The 12891-nt window shown below is 41.5% G+C and overlaps 1 protein-coding gene across 4 annotated transcripts in view; it reads right to left on the reverse strand.

Moving 5' to 3' along the window:
* The window catches only part of SLC16A12 (solute carrier family 16 member 12), a 78850-nt gene that overhangs the window by 35024 nt on the left and 30935 nt on the right, over nucleotides 1–12891 (reverse strand). The gene's annotated exons all lie outside the window — the stretch shown is intronic.

Genomic DNA, 12891 nt, shown 5'->3' on the forward strand with positions numbered 1-12891 from the left:
GAGGGAGAAGCTGGCTCCTTGCAGGGAGCCCGATGTGGGACTAGATCCCAGGATCATGCCCAAAGGCAGACACTCAACCACTGAGCCACCCACCCAGGCGTCCCCATATTGTAAGTATATATTTAACTTTAGAAGAAACTCCCAGACTATTTTTCAAAATGGCTACACAATATTATGAGTAATAGAAGTCCAGTTTCCCCAGCATGTAATTGAGTCTCATTGTAGTTTTAATTTATGCTTCCCTGACAGCAAAGAATGTTAATCTTTTTTTTTTCATGTACCTATTAATTATTCATACATCTTCTTTTGTCTCTTCAAATATCACGCACATTTTGGGGAAGTTGTTTGTCTTTTTATTGAGAAATAAAATTTCTTTATATTTGTAATACATGTCCTCTGTAGACATGTATTACAAATATTTTCTCCCATTCTGTGGCTTGCCCATTTGTTTCTTAGCAGTACATTCTGAAGAGCAGAATCTATTAATTTTGATGAACTGGAATTTACTCTTTTTTTTTTCTCTTGTGTAGTCAATCGTACTTCTATATATTCATGGTCAGCAATTACAAATTAAAATTTAAAAATATCACTTTCTGGTAGCATCCAAAACCACAAAATGTCCAGGAATAAACAACATAATCTTTGCATTATTTTTACTCTAAAAACTACAAAACAGTGCTGAGAGAAGTTTATAAATGCCTAAAAGAGAGTGGGAGATACTATGTTCCTTCCATGGACGATGTCGTCTATCCAAGTTGATTGATAACTTTCAATGGCCGGGAACCACAGAGGACAGCCTGTGTACCGCAGGGCAATCCTCCAAGTATGCTGGGAGAGGATTCCAACACTTTTCTGCCCAGCCTTCCTAGCAGCAGAGCAGTGTTCCAGCTGCTGGCCTTACAGACTTCTAGCCTGGGGCAAGCACAAGCTCTGAAAAGGACTCAATGTGGAGGGAAATTAAAGAAACTCCTGCTTGGGTCTGCACGGTCTCTGGCCCAGGGAGCCAACTATTTTTTCCATCTGGAGTCTCTGGTCTTAGAGATGCCTTCTAATGCATATGGATTTATTTATTTTTGTTGCTCAATGATATCACACATGTGCTATGAAAAATAATATTGTTCTTAGTAAAGAAAAACTAGTCATTTGCTTTTTTTCCCCCTCTCCTTTCTGCTTCTCTCTGCTTAGTCCTCCCACAGATTCTGGCAACAGGGAATACATAACTATAGACTTCAACCAGAAATTTTGTGTGTGGGGTGGGGGTGTCTGTCGGGTGCCTTTGAGCACTAAACACTGGCTTCTGGTAACAAAGCTGCCTGGGTGCCTACACTGGGTGTGAGACCCTGGGGACAGGAAGACTTTACATAAGACCTAGAATAAACAGCAGAGCAATTTATATGGCATTTGGTTTACAGAAAGGGAGAGAAAGGTACAACTTGTGATCCACATAAGACACAGAGAGTAGAAAGCACCCTTCTTTCCCTCCCTGCCAGCTCCTAACCCCTAGAGTCACTGATTCTAGACAACATCAGAAAAATGCTTACTTCTGCACCTAATAGTTTGTTGATGGTGTAATTCATAACCAGGAGCTTGCCCCCATGACCATTTTCTACAGTGATGGAGTTCTTGTCTCTCTTCTTTGCAAGTGCCAATAAAAGAAGTGATAGGCCTGGGCTATAGCCCTCTCCGATAAAAAAAATATGATACACAGTCAGGGATGCCTGTGCCTGGCACAGTCTCTGGCATATAGCTGATGCTCAACATTCGTGTGGCTCAGGGAATAAATTCCTGTGTCTAACTCTGTGGTCTTGCAGAAGTCTTTAATTCGAATTTTGTACTCTTACAGTGAATAGAATTATTAGGTCAGAATATGTTCTATCAGAGGTTGCTTGGCTGCAGAGGAGAATCTCGGGGCTTGAGATGTATCGCACAGTCTTTTTTGTTAGTTCACAGAGAACCTTTTATTGAAGAACAGCGCTGCCTGTCTATACCACAACAGTTTCCTCACTCTATAATCACTACCACGCGCCATGTTGTTGGAATGGGAGAGGCAACCAGTCAAATATTTCAGTTGGCTAGAAGTTAACCCCTCACGTCATGCAGTGTTGTGGAGAACTGGTGTTTGTAAGACAGTGTAGGCAGGACTCAAGTCTGCATGGAGTATGAGCTCCCTAAGAGCGGGGGGGGGGGGGGGGGCCTTGATGCTCCTTTACCTCAGACACGACCTGGAAGAGAAGAGGCCCTCAGTAGATATTTAGGGAATGAACATCCCTAACTCTTGAGTTCTGGATCTTTTCTCAAATCACATGGGGAAGGAGTATGGGGGCAAGGAATTACCCATCAGTTCTTTATTCTTTTTATCCACTGTCAAACCAGATTAACCAGCCTTCCAGCATCTGGGTAACAGAGCCTTAAGTGAATATATCTCACTAATCCCAGACCAGGCCAAACCTGGAAACATCATTGTCAGTGTAATGGAAAAACTCAGATTTTTTCCCTCCTGAGTAGGGAAAATCCAGTTGTTCCCTACTATGTGTTTCTCTCCCATGAGCCTCCTTTACCACTTACATAGGATGCTTCACTTCTGACACTTCTGGTGACCTCCACGCCAAGAAGCAATTCTTGCACACCAACAATGTATCCAAGATGTCAACTCAATTCTGACACTTCTATGCAGAAAAAGTGTCAGATCCCACATGTTTAGGGCTCAGTCCCAGAAGACTGTCCCTTGCCCTCCTTTCAAACACTAGTCACATGCCTAGGGTATCATCTGAACTTCTGACCAACCAACCGCTGATCTACCTCTTCCTTGGGTTCCACTAATTTGCTAGAGCAGCTCATAGCAGGGGAACACTTACACATGTTTGCCAGTTTACTATGAAAGGCTGTGACAAAGAATACAGATGAACATCCAGATGCAAGAGACACATACAGCAAGGTATGTGCCCTCTCCAGGTATGACACTTCCCCCACACCTACATGTGTTCACCAACCCAGAAGCTGAGCCCCATACTATTGATTTTATGGAAACTTCCTCACATAGATGTGATCGATTATTAACTCCATTTTCAGCCCCTCTCCTCTCTCTGAAAAATGGAGAAGGGCTGAAAATCCCAAGCTTCTAATTATGGCTTGGCCTTTCTGGTGACCAAGAGAGCGGCTGAAAATGCAGGCGGGTTGCTGGAGGGCTCACCTACAGAGCCTGGCACTCAGCCCACTGTCTGCCCCACACTGCACAGGCCATCAAATTCCACAGGCCCTTAGAGATGTTTATTTTTGCACTCTGTAGACTCTGCTCACTGCTTGAGCCACAGTAGGTCACACAAAGGACAAGGTGTTGCCAAGGCTGAGAATGTGGTGTACTCTTTAGTGTAAGACCAAGGACCTGAATTTCATTTTGGAAATGAAAAACTTAGAAATGATTTTACAAAAATTCTTTCAAGATGTGGGTGGTCGTCTGTCTCCGTCCTGAGAGAAATAGCTATAACTGACCCGGGTCATTCTACTTCCTTCTAGTTTTGGACCCAAGGAAAGGTTTGGTGAACTTTAACAACAAAGGTCTTAGAAGTTAAGTTCCCAACCAACATTTTCACATGTGAATTCACTCTATATATTTTTAAATATTTCCTAAAAGTAAATATTTCCTTAGCCAAACATGGCAATAGTTATATTTTTTATATGTTATTTGTTGGTTAAGAAAATATATAAAGGGGTGACAGGGTGGCTCAGTTGGTTAAGCATCTGTCTTTGGCTCAGCTCAGGTCATGGTCTCAGTGTCCTGAGATCAAGCCCTGTCTTGGGCTCCCTGCTCAGCGGGGAGTCTGCTTCTCCTTCTTCCTCTGCCCCCCATTCACTCTCTCTAACAAACAAACGAAAAAAAATTTATAAAAGGAAATATATAAAGATATCAGTTAAAACCATTTTCATGGGCAGCCCAGGTGGCTCAGCAGTTTAGCGCCACCTTCAGCCCAGGGCCTGATCCTGGAGACCCAGGATCGAGTCCCATATTGGGCTCCCTGCATGGAGCCTGCTTCTCCCTCTGCCTGTGTCTCTGGCTCTCTCTCAGTGTGTTTCTCTTGAATAAATAAATAAAATCTTAAAAAAAAAAACCATTTTCATGGTATTTTCAAATGCATTTTTTTTAATTTTAGAAATCACTAAGGCACTTAACAAACATTTGAAAAAGCATAGCAACTGTGTAAGCTATTATTCTGTTCATGGACGGTGCTGCATGTACATGTGGATCTGCATACCCTGTACTAATTCTCGTCTCTTTCCAGGTCGGAGACCCTCAGATTAGAAGCCCTTCTCTGTTTATTAAGCATAAGGCTAGTACTTTAGAGAACATAAATTCCTTCTGAATTACTAGATATATTATTTATCCATGGTCCTAGTAGGGGCCAGGAAGTCGGGAAGACTTCAACAAAGACATTTATAAAGATGTGAGCTGGGATGCCTGGATGGCTCGTGGTTAACTGTCTGCCTTCAGCTCAAGGCGTGATCCTGGGGTCCTGGGATCAAGTCCCACATCGGGCTCCCTGTGAGGAGCCTGCTTCTCCCTCTGCCTGTGTCTCTGCCCCTCTTTCTCTCTTTCTCTATCTCTCATGAATAAATAAATAAAATCTTTTAAAAAAAATATGTGAGCTGTGTTCATAAACTCTAACAAAGGTCAGTTGAGTCCCCTGGGGCTCATAATAGTGGAAGATATTACCACCTCTAGGCCTGAAGGACAGAGAGAAAGCAATTACTGGAACCTTCTATAAAATTACCATAGGAAGTCTTGGTCAAAGGAAAGCAGCAAGTCCATGAGGATCAGACAGTAAAAGAGCCAAGGACACAAATACACTAGCCTCTCATCCCTGATGCCTCCCAAGTCCTCTCAGCGGCTGGACCCAATGGGGATCCAGTTGATGCAGCTCCTACATGTCACTCTCCCAGGGTAGAAATGGATGGGCAGTGAACTTAGAGGGACAAATGGCAGCTGGCCCGCACTCCAGTGTGGGCTGTCAGCTTGTGTCATGCACCAGGGCTATGGTTAAAAGATGAGGTCAGTCTCTAAGTCGTTATGGGCTCACCTTTAAACATCAAGTCACTCAAGGTTACCAACTCAGATCTTCTGGCTTATTTCGAAAACAAAACTCAGTTGTGAAACTGATTGCCTCTTTTGCCGCTCTGACTTTAGTGCTCCCTTAATTTCAGCCAGCAGTCACCTTTAAAGGGACAATGTCAAAATCTGCATCTCCACTGCCAACCTTCCCTCAAACTTCCAACAGCCCAGCCGACAAGGTATCTCAAACTCACCTGTGCAAAAAAGCACAGGCTCTTCTCCCCTGGAAACACAACGTGTGTGTGTGTATGTGTGTAATGCTTTTAGCATTTTCCAACTAGGCATACTAGAACACTTTGAGTCCCTTTAACAACTCCCCAGCTCTCATAACAAGTGAGGCCAACTCTTTGGTTTTTAAAGATTTTATTTATTTATTTGAGAGAGAGAGAGAAAGACAGAGAGAGAGCATGCATGTGCACATGAGAGAGCACAAGCAATAAAGCGGGAGAAGCAGGCCACCCAAAGAGCAGGGAGGGAGCCCTGCGCAGGGATTGATCCCAGGACTCAGGGATCATGACCTGAGCCAAAGGCAGATGCTTAACCAACTGAGACACCCAGGTGCCTCATGGGAGAACTCATCACTTCTGATTGTGTGCCTCTCACATCTGCCTTTCCAATTTTATTTCCCTTTGTCTTGTACCTGGGATGGAGTTGGAGCCTGCCCCAACCTGTCCAGCTTGATCCATCACTTAGAGACTGACCCTATTTAGACTTCTCTGCTACTCACTAATCGCAAACTCTTACTTAGTCTCTCAGGGCCTGGGTTACCTTATCTGCAGGACAGATCTGTGGACAATACCTACAACTGGGCACAAAGACTTCCTTTACATTGATTCATGTGTCAGGAACCCTGGTAGTTGTGACATCCTGGCCTTTCTCCACCTCCTCACTGACTTTTCCCCACAGGAGGAAAGCAGTTATCTGATTTGTGAGTTTGGGAGAAACAGATTACAGGTGCACATATGCTCGGTTCAGCCCTTCTCCTCTTTGGTGTCTGTTTGTTTTCCCTCCTCCTGGAATCTGCCTGTTAGTAGAGAGTGCTCATCCTTCTCAGGTCTCCCATAAGTGAAATAGGGCCAGGTACCCTTGCAAGTGGCAGGGATCGTGACTAGGTAAGTGTGTGTGTGTGTGTGTGTGTGTGTGTGTGTTTTTTACAGACTTACCCAGGGGAAAATATTGCAATCCTACTTGGCTGGTAGTCATAAGCCTTATTCCCCGATTATTAGTATCATGAGCACTGAAGGTGGCATTTTGATCTTCATCGGTTGGATTCCTGTTCCTACTTCTAAATTGGCTTTGAGCTTAGAGAAAGGAGGAATGTTTTTCATTGATCCTTTCAAATCCCAATTCCTGCCTCATGGAGTTACTTGGAAAATAAAATGAAATAATCCATATTACATCATGAAGCATAGGCTCTCCCCACAGCATAAGCATTCAAATAAATGGTAGCTATTATTAGTCTTGTTATTGTAGACTGCCTCTATGGGCATTAAGAGAGGGGTTAGGAACTTAAGATTTCCATATTCTATGATTATTATAATTTTTTATATTGAGATAGCATGGGAGAGTAACAGGTACATCAGGTAGAATTTTATAAACTGCAAACGAAGACCTATCATCTTTCCCCGTCCAGAGACTTCACACTGGAGCATGTATGTGTGTTCTGAGGCTGGGTGCGAAAAATGTTCTGAGAGAGTTCTCTGAGAAGGAGGCTTACAAGAGGCCCTCAGGCCATGATACAATGGTAAACAGTAACATAAGATGGCCAGAAACAATTTTTTAAAAGAAAAAAGAGGGGTGCCTGGGTGGCTCAGCTGGTTAAGTGTCCAACTCTTGATTTGGGTTCAGGTCATGATCTCAGGGTTGTTGGATCAGACCCACGTTGGGTTCTGCACTGAGCAGGGAGCCTGCTTCTCTGGCTCTGCACTGCACCCCGCCCCCGCCACTCTCTAAAATAAATAAATAAATAGATCTTTAAAAACATAAAAAGAAACCCACATTCCTCTGACTGAATACCCCTCTCTAAAGGATGGCAGGGATTCTCTCTCCCCTCTACTACTGCTCTTTGGGCATTTTAAACTGCCACAAATATGAACATTGCATCACACTGTTAAACACACAGAACAGTGCATTTGGGGTGGCTCAGACCTGTCTGGCTTGGAAAGCCAGCTCAGACAACCACTGGCTGAACGACCTTGACACGTGACCTCGCTTTCTGAATCCCAGACTCCTGCTGGGTACATTGGATTTACTAGTTCCTCTCTAATAGGGCTTTAATAAGGAGTAAAGGGGGGATCCCTGGGTGGCGCAGCGGTTTGGCCGCTGCCTTTGGCCCAGGGCGTGATCCTGGAGACCCGGGATCGAATCCCAAGTCGGGCTCCCGGTGCATGGAGCCTGCTTCTCCCTATGCCTATGTCTCTGCCTCTCTCTCTCTCTCTCTCTCTCTCTGTGACTATCATAAAGAAATAAAATTTGAAAAAAAAAAAGGAGTAAAGGGCAAAGTACATGTAGAAGCACCTCCCACCTATTAAAATATTCTCATATTAACACAGTACACACTCAAAACATGCTTACCTAAGTTAAACTTATACCAGTTCAAATAGTGACAAGATTACCAAATTATTAGTAAATGAATATCTTCATCATAGCTGAAAGCACCCATATTTCCCTTCCTGAAGCATCCAAAGGAAAAAAAGGCAAGAAGACGTTCAATGACTTCATGTTGCTATGTCAACTTTCTCTTATGATATACAGACAATACGAAAGAGTTCAATAATGGACAGAGAGTAGCAGAGAAAATGACAGAGAAAACATCAAAGAAATACCACAGTTTTTGAACATTTACTTATTTATTTTTTTGTAGATGGTCTTTTTTTTAATAAATTTATTTTTTATTGGTGTTCAATTTACCAACATACAGAATAACACCCAGTGCTCATCCCATCAAGTGCCCCTCTCAGTGCCCGTCACCCATTCACCCCCACCCCCCGCCCTCCTCCCCTTCCACCACCCCTAGTTCATTTCCCAGAGTTAGGAGTCTTTATGTTCTGTCTCCCTTTCTGATATTTCCTACCCATTTCTTCTCCCTTCCCTTCTATTCCCTTTCACTATTATTTATATTCCCCAAATGAATGAGAACATACACTGTCCTTCTCCGATTGACTTATTTCACTCAGCATAATACCCTCCAGTTCCATCCACGTTGAAGCAAATGGTGGGTATTTGTCATTTCTAATGGCTGAGTAATATTCCATTGTATACATAAACCACATCTTCTTTATCCATTCATCTTTCGAAGGACACCGAGGCTCCTTCCACAGTTTGGCTATTGTGGACATTGCTGCTAGAAACATCGGGGTGCAAGTGTCCCGGCGTTTCATTGCATCTGTATCTTTGGGGTAAATCCCCAACAGTGCAATTGCTGGGTCGTAGGGCAGGTCTATTTTTAATTCTTTGAGGAACCTCCACACAGTTTTCCAGAGTGGCCGCACCAGTTCACATTCCCACCAACAGTGTAAGAGGGTTCCCCTTTCTCCACATCCTCTCCCACATTTGTTGTTTCCTGCCTTGTTAATTTTCCCCATTCTCACTGGTGTGAGGTGGTATCTCATTGTGGTTTTGATGTGTATTTCCCTGATGGCAAGTGATGCAGAGCATTTTCTCATGTGCATGTTGGCCATGTCTATGTCTTCCTCTGCGAGATTTCTCTTCATGTCTTTTGCCCATTTCATGATTGGATTGTTTGTTTCTTTGCTGTTGAGTTTAATAAGTTCTTTATAGATCTTGGAAACTAGCCCTTTATCGGATACGTCATTTGCAAATATCTTCTCCCATTCTGTAGGTTGTCTTTGAGTTTTGTTGACTGTATCCTTTGCTGTGCAAAAGCTTCTTATCTTGATAAAATACCAATAGTTCATTTTTGCTTTTGTTTCTTTTGCCTTCGTGGATGTATCTTGCAAGAAGTTACTGTGGCCGAGTTCAAAAAGGGTGTTGCCTGTGTTCTCCTCTAGGATTTTGATGGAATCGTGTCTCACATTTAGATCTTTCATCCATTTTGAGTTTATCTTTGTGTGAAAGAGAGTGGTCTAGTTTCATTCTTCTGCATGTGGATGTCCAATTTTCCCAGCACCATCTATTGAAGAGACTGTCTTTCTTCCAGTGGATAGTCTTTCCTCCTTTATCGAATATCAGTTGACCATAAAGTTCAGGGTCCACTTCTGGGTTCTCTATTCTGTTCCATTGATCTATGTGTCTGTTTTTGTGCCAGTACCACACTGTCTTGATGACCACAGCTTTGTAGTACAACCTGAAATCTGGCATTGTGATGCCCCCAGATATGGTTTTCTTTTTTAAAATTCCCCTGGCTATTCGGGGTCTTTTCTGATTCCACACAAATCTTAAAATAATTTGTTCTAACTCTCTGAAGAAAGTCCATGGTATTTTGATAGGGATTGCATTAAACGTGTAAATTGCCCTGGGTAACATTGACATTTTCACAATATTAATTCTTCCAATCCATGAGCATGGGATATTTTTCCATCTCTTTGTGTCTTCCTCAATTTCTTTCAGAAGTGTTCTATAGTTTTTAGGGTATAGATCCTTTACCTCTTTGGTTAGGTTTATTCCTAGTTATCTTATGCTTTTGGGTGCAATTGTAAATGGGATTGACTCCTTAAATTCTCTTTCTTCAGTCTCATTGTTAGTGTATAGAAATGCCACTGATTTCTGGGCATTGATTTTGTATCCTGCCACGCTACCAAATTGCTGTATGAGTTCTAGCAATCTTGGGGTGGAGGCTTTTGGGTTTTCTATGTAGAGTATCATGTCATCAGCGAAGAGGGAGAGTTTGACTTCTTCTTTGCCAATTTGAATGCCATTAATGTCTTTTTGTTGTCTGATTGCTGAGGCTAGGACTTCCAGTACTATGTTGAATAGCAGTGGTGAGAGTGGACATCCCTGTCTTGTTCCTGATCTTAGGGGAAAGCCTCCCATGCTTCCCCATTGAGAATGATTGTGGGCTTTTCGTAGATGGCTCTTAAGATGTTGAGGAATGTTCCCTCTATCCCTACACTCTGAAGAGTTTTGATCAGGAATGGATGCTGTATTTTGTCAAATGCTTTCTCTGCATCTATTGAAAGGATCATATGGTTCTTGGTTTTTCTCTTGCTGATATGATGAATCACATTGATTGTTTTACGAGTGTTGAACCAGCCTTGTGTCCCGGGGATAAATCCTACTTGGTCATGGTGAATAATTTTCTTAATGTATTATTGCATCCTATTGGCTAGTATCTTGTTGAGAATTTTTGCATCCATGTTCATCAGGGATATTGGTCTGTAATTCTCCTTTTTGCTGGGGTCTTTGTCTGGTTTTGGAATTAAGGTGATGCTGGCCTCATAGAACGAATTTGGAAGTACTCCATCTCTTTCTATCTTTCCAAACAGTTTTAGTAGAATAGGTATGGTTTCTTCTTTAAATGTTTGATAGAATTCCCCTGGGAAGCCATCTGGCCCTGGACTCTTGTGTCTTGGGAGGTTTTTGATGACTTCTTCAATTTCCTCCCTGGTTATTGACCTGTTCAGGTTTTCTATTTCTTCCTGTTCCAGTTTTGGTAGTTTGTGGCTTTCCAGGAATGCATCCATTTCTTCTAGATTGACTAATTTATTGGCGTATAGCTGTTCATAATATATTTTTAAGATCGTTTGTATTTCCTTGGTGTTGGTAGTGATCTCTCCTTTCTCATTCATGATTTTATTAATTTGAGTCTTCTCTCTCTTCTTTTTAATAAGGCTGGCTAATGGTTTATCTATCTTATTAATTCTTTCAAAGAACCAACTCCTGGTTTTGTTGATCTGTTCCACAGTTCTTCTGGTCTCGATTTCGAATGGTCCTCAAAAGAAAGCAGGGGTAGCCATCCTTATATCAGATAAACTAAAATTTACCCCGAAGACTGTAGTGAGAGATGAAGAGGGACACTATATCATACTTAAAGGATCTATCCAACAAGAGGACTTAACAATCCTCAATATATATGCCTCAAATGTGGGAGCTGCCAAATATATCAATCAATTAATAACCAAAGTGAAGAAATACTTAGATAGTAATACACTTATACTTGGTGACTTCAATCTAGCTCTTTCTATGCTCAATAGGTCGTCTAAGCAGAACATCCTCAAAGAAACGAGAGCTTTAAATGATACACTGGACCAGATGGATTTCACAGATATCTACAGAACTTTACATCCAAACTCAACTGAATACACATTCTTCTCAAGTGCACACGGAACTTTCTCCAGAATAGACCACATACTGGGTCACAAATCGGGTCTGAACTGATACCAAAAGATTGGGATCGTCCCCTGCATATTCTCAGACCATAATGCCTTGAAATTAGAACTAAATCACAACAAGAAGTCTGGAAGGACCTCAAACACGTGGAGGTTAAGGACCATCCTGCTAAAAGATGAAAGGGTCAACCCGGAAATTAAGGAAGAATTAAAAAGATTCATGGAAACTAATGAGAATGAAGATACAACCGTTCAAAATCTTTGGGATGCAGCAAAAGCAGTCCTGAGGGGGAAATACATCGCAATACAAGCATCCATTCAAAAACTGGAAATAACTCAAATACAAAAGCTAACCTTACACATAAAGGATCTAGAGAAAAAACAGCAAATAGATCCTACACCCAGCAGAAGAAGAGAGTTAATAAAGCTTAGAGCAGAACTCAGTTTTTGAACTTTTAGATCAATTTTCACTTTGTAGTATTTTAGTTGGTTCTTTGGAAATGCACACTGAAATTCTTTGCAGGCAATTATCTGTACACCAAATATCGGAATCCACATTCTCTTCCCTTTTGATGACTCTTCCTAAGAGGTAAACGGATAGTATGTCCCAGGCATGGATTACAATAAACCCTTCCCAGTAATGGTCAGGACTATAGCAGCACCAAAACCACGCCAACACTCAGCTAACTCAGAACACAAAATGTACGTGCCATGAGTACGACTACAGAAAATACATATGCATAAAGACAAAATGAGGAAGGAATGCACAAAAATAGAAAGTAGTTGTGTGAAGAAAGTAAGATTATGAATGTTCTTTTCTGAATTTCTTGGAAGACTCAGTCTTCTTATAAAAAGTAATAAAACCATTTCTACATACTTGTAATTGAGTGTGTACTTGCTGTTTCTTCCATTTTATGTCAGTTTATATATGCTTTCTTATATATTTGACATAGATGATATTTCCCATGGAATATATTGATCACATTTGCTGTCTTTATTCAACTTGTCAAGATTTTATCCTCCCAGTAATACCTAAGGAGGCTTTGCTTTTGGACCACCCTCTCACACATGAGTTAAAAGTCATCCTTCACTTCCTTTCTTCCCAACAGGCAGAAAACAAGAAATGTACCTGTAGGAAGAGAAGCTTTCTGATCATATTTAAGGTTGTCTAAGGAAAGATTAAATTGACAGAGTTTAGTTTTATTGTTTTTTTTCATATATATATATATATGTATGTATGGTATAATGTGTGTGTATTTGTGTGTATAAAATAAAGACATTTATTCCTGATCTTTTACTATAATTTTCAAGTTTCTTTTCCTCTTACATAGTGTTGCAATATTTGATGGGTAAGTAACAGCATGAAAAAGTCTGCCTTAGGACAATTGTACTGGAGAAAATGAGAATGTGACATCCTTGCTCACAGCATCTTAGGTTCACATGAGAACATCATTCTCTCTTCTTTGACAAGCTTTTTGAGGGAACTCTGACAATGACAAA

This window comes from Nyctereutes procyonoides, unplaced genomic scaffold, assembly GCF_905146905.1.
Source record: "Nyctereutes procyonoides isolate TBG_1078 unplaced genomic scaffold, NYPRO_anot_genome, whole genome shotgun sequence".
Taxonomy (NCBI): Eukaryota; Metazoa; Chordata; class Mammalia; order Carnivora; family Canidae; genus Nyctereutes; species Nyctereutes procyonoides.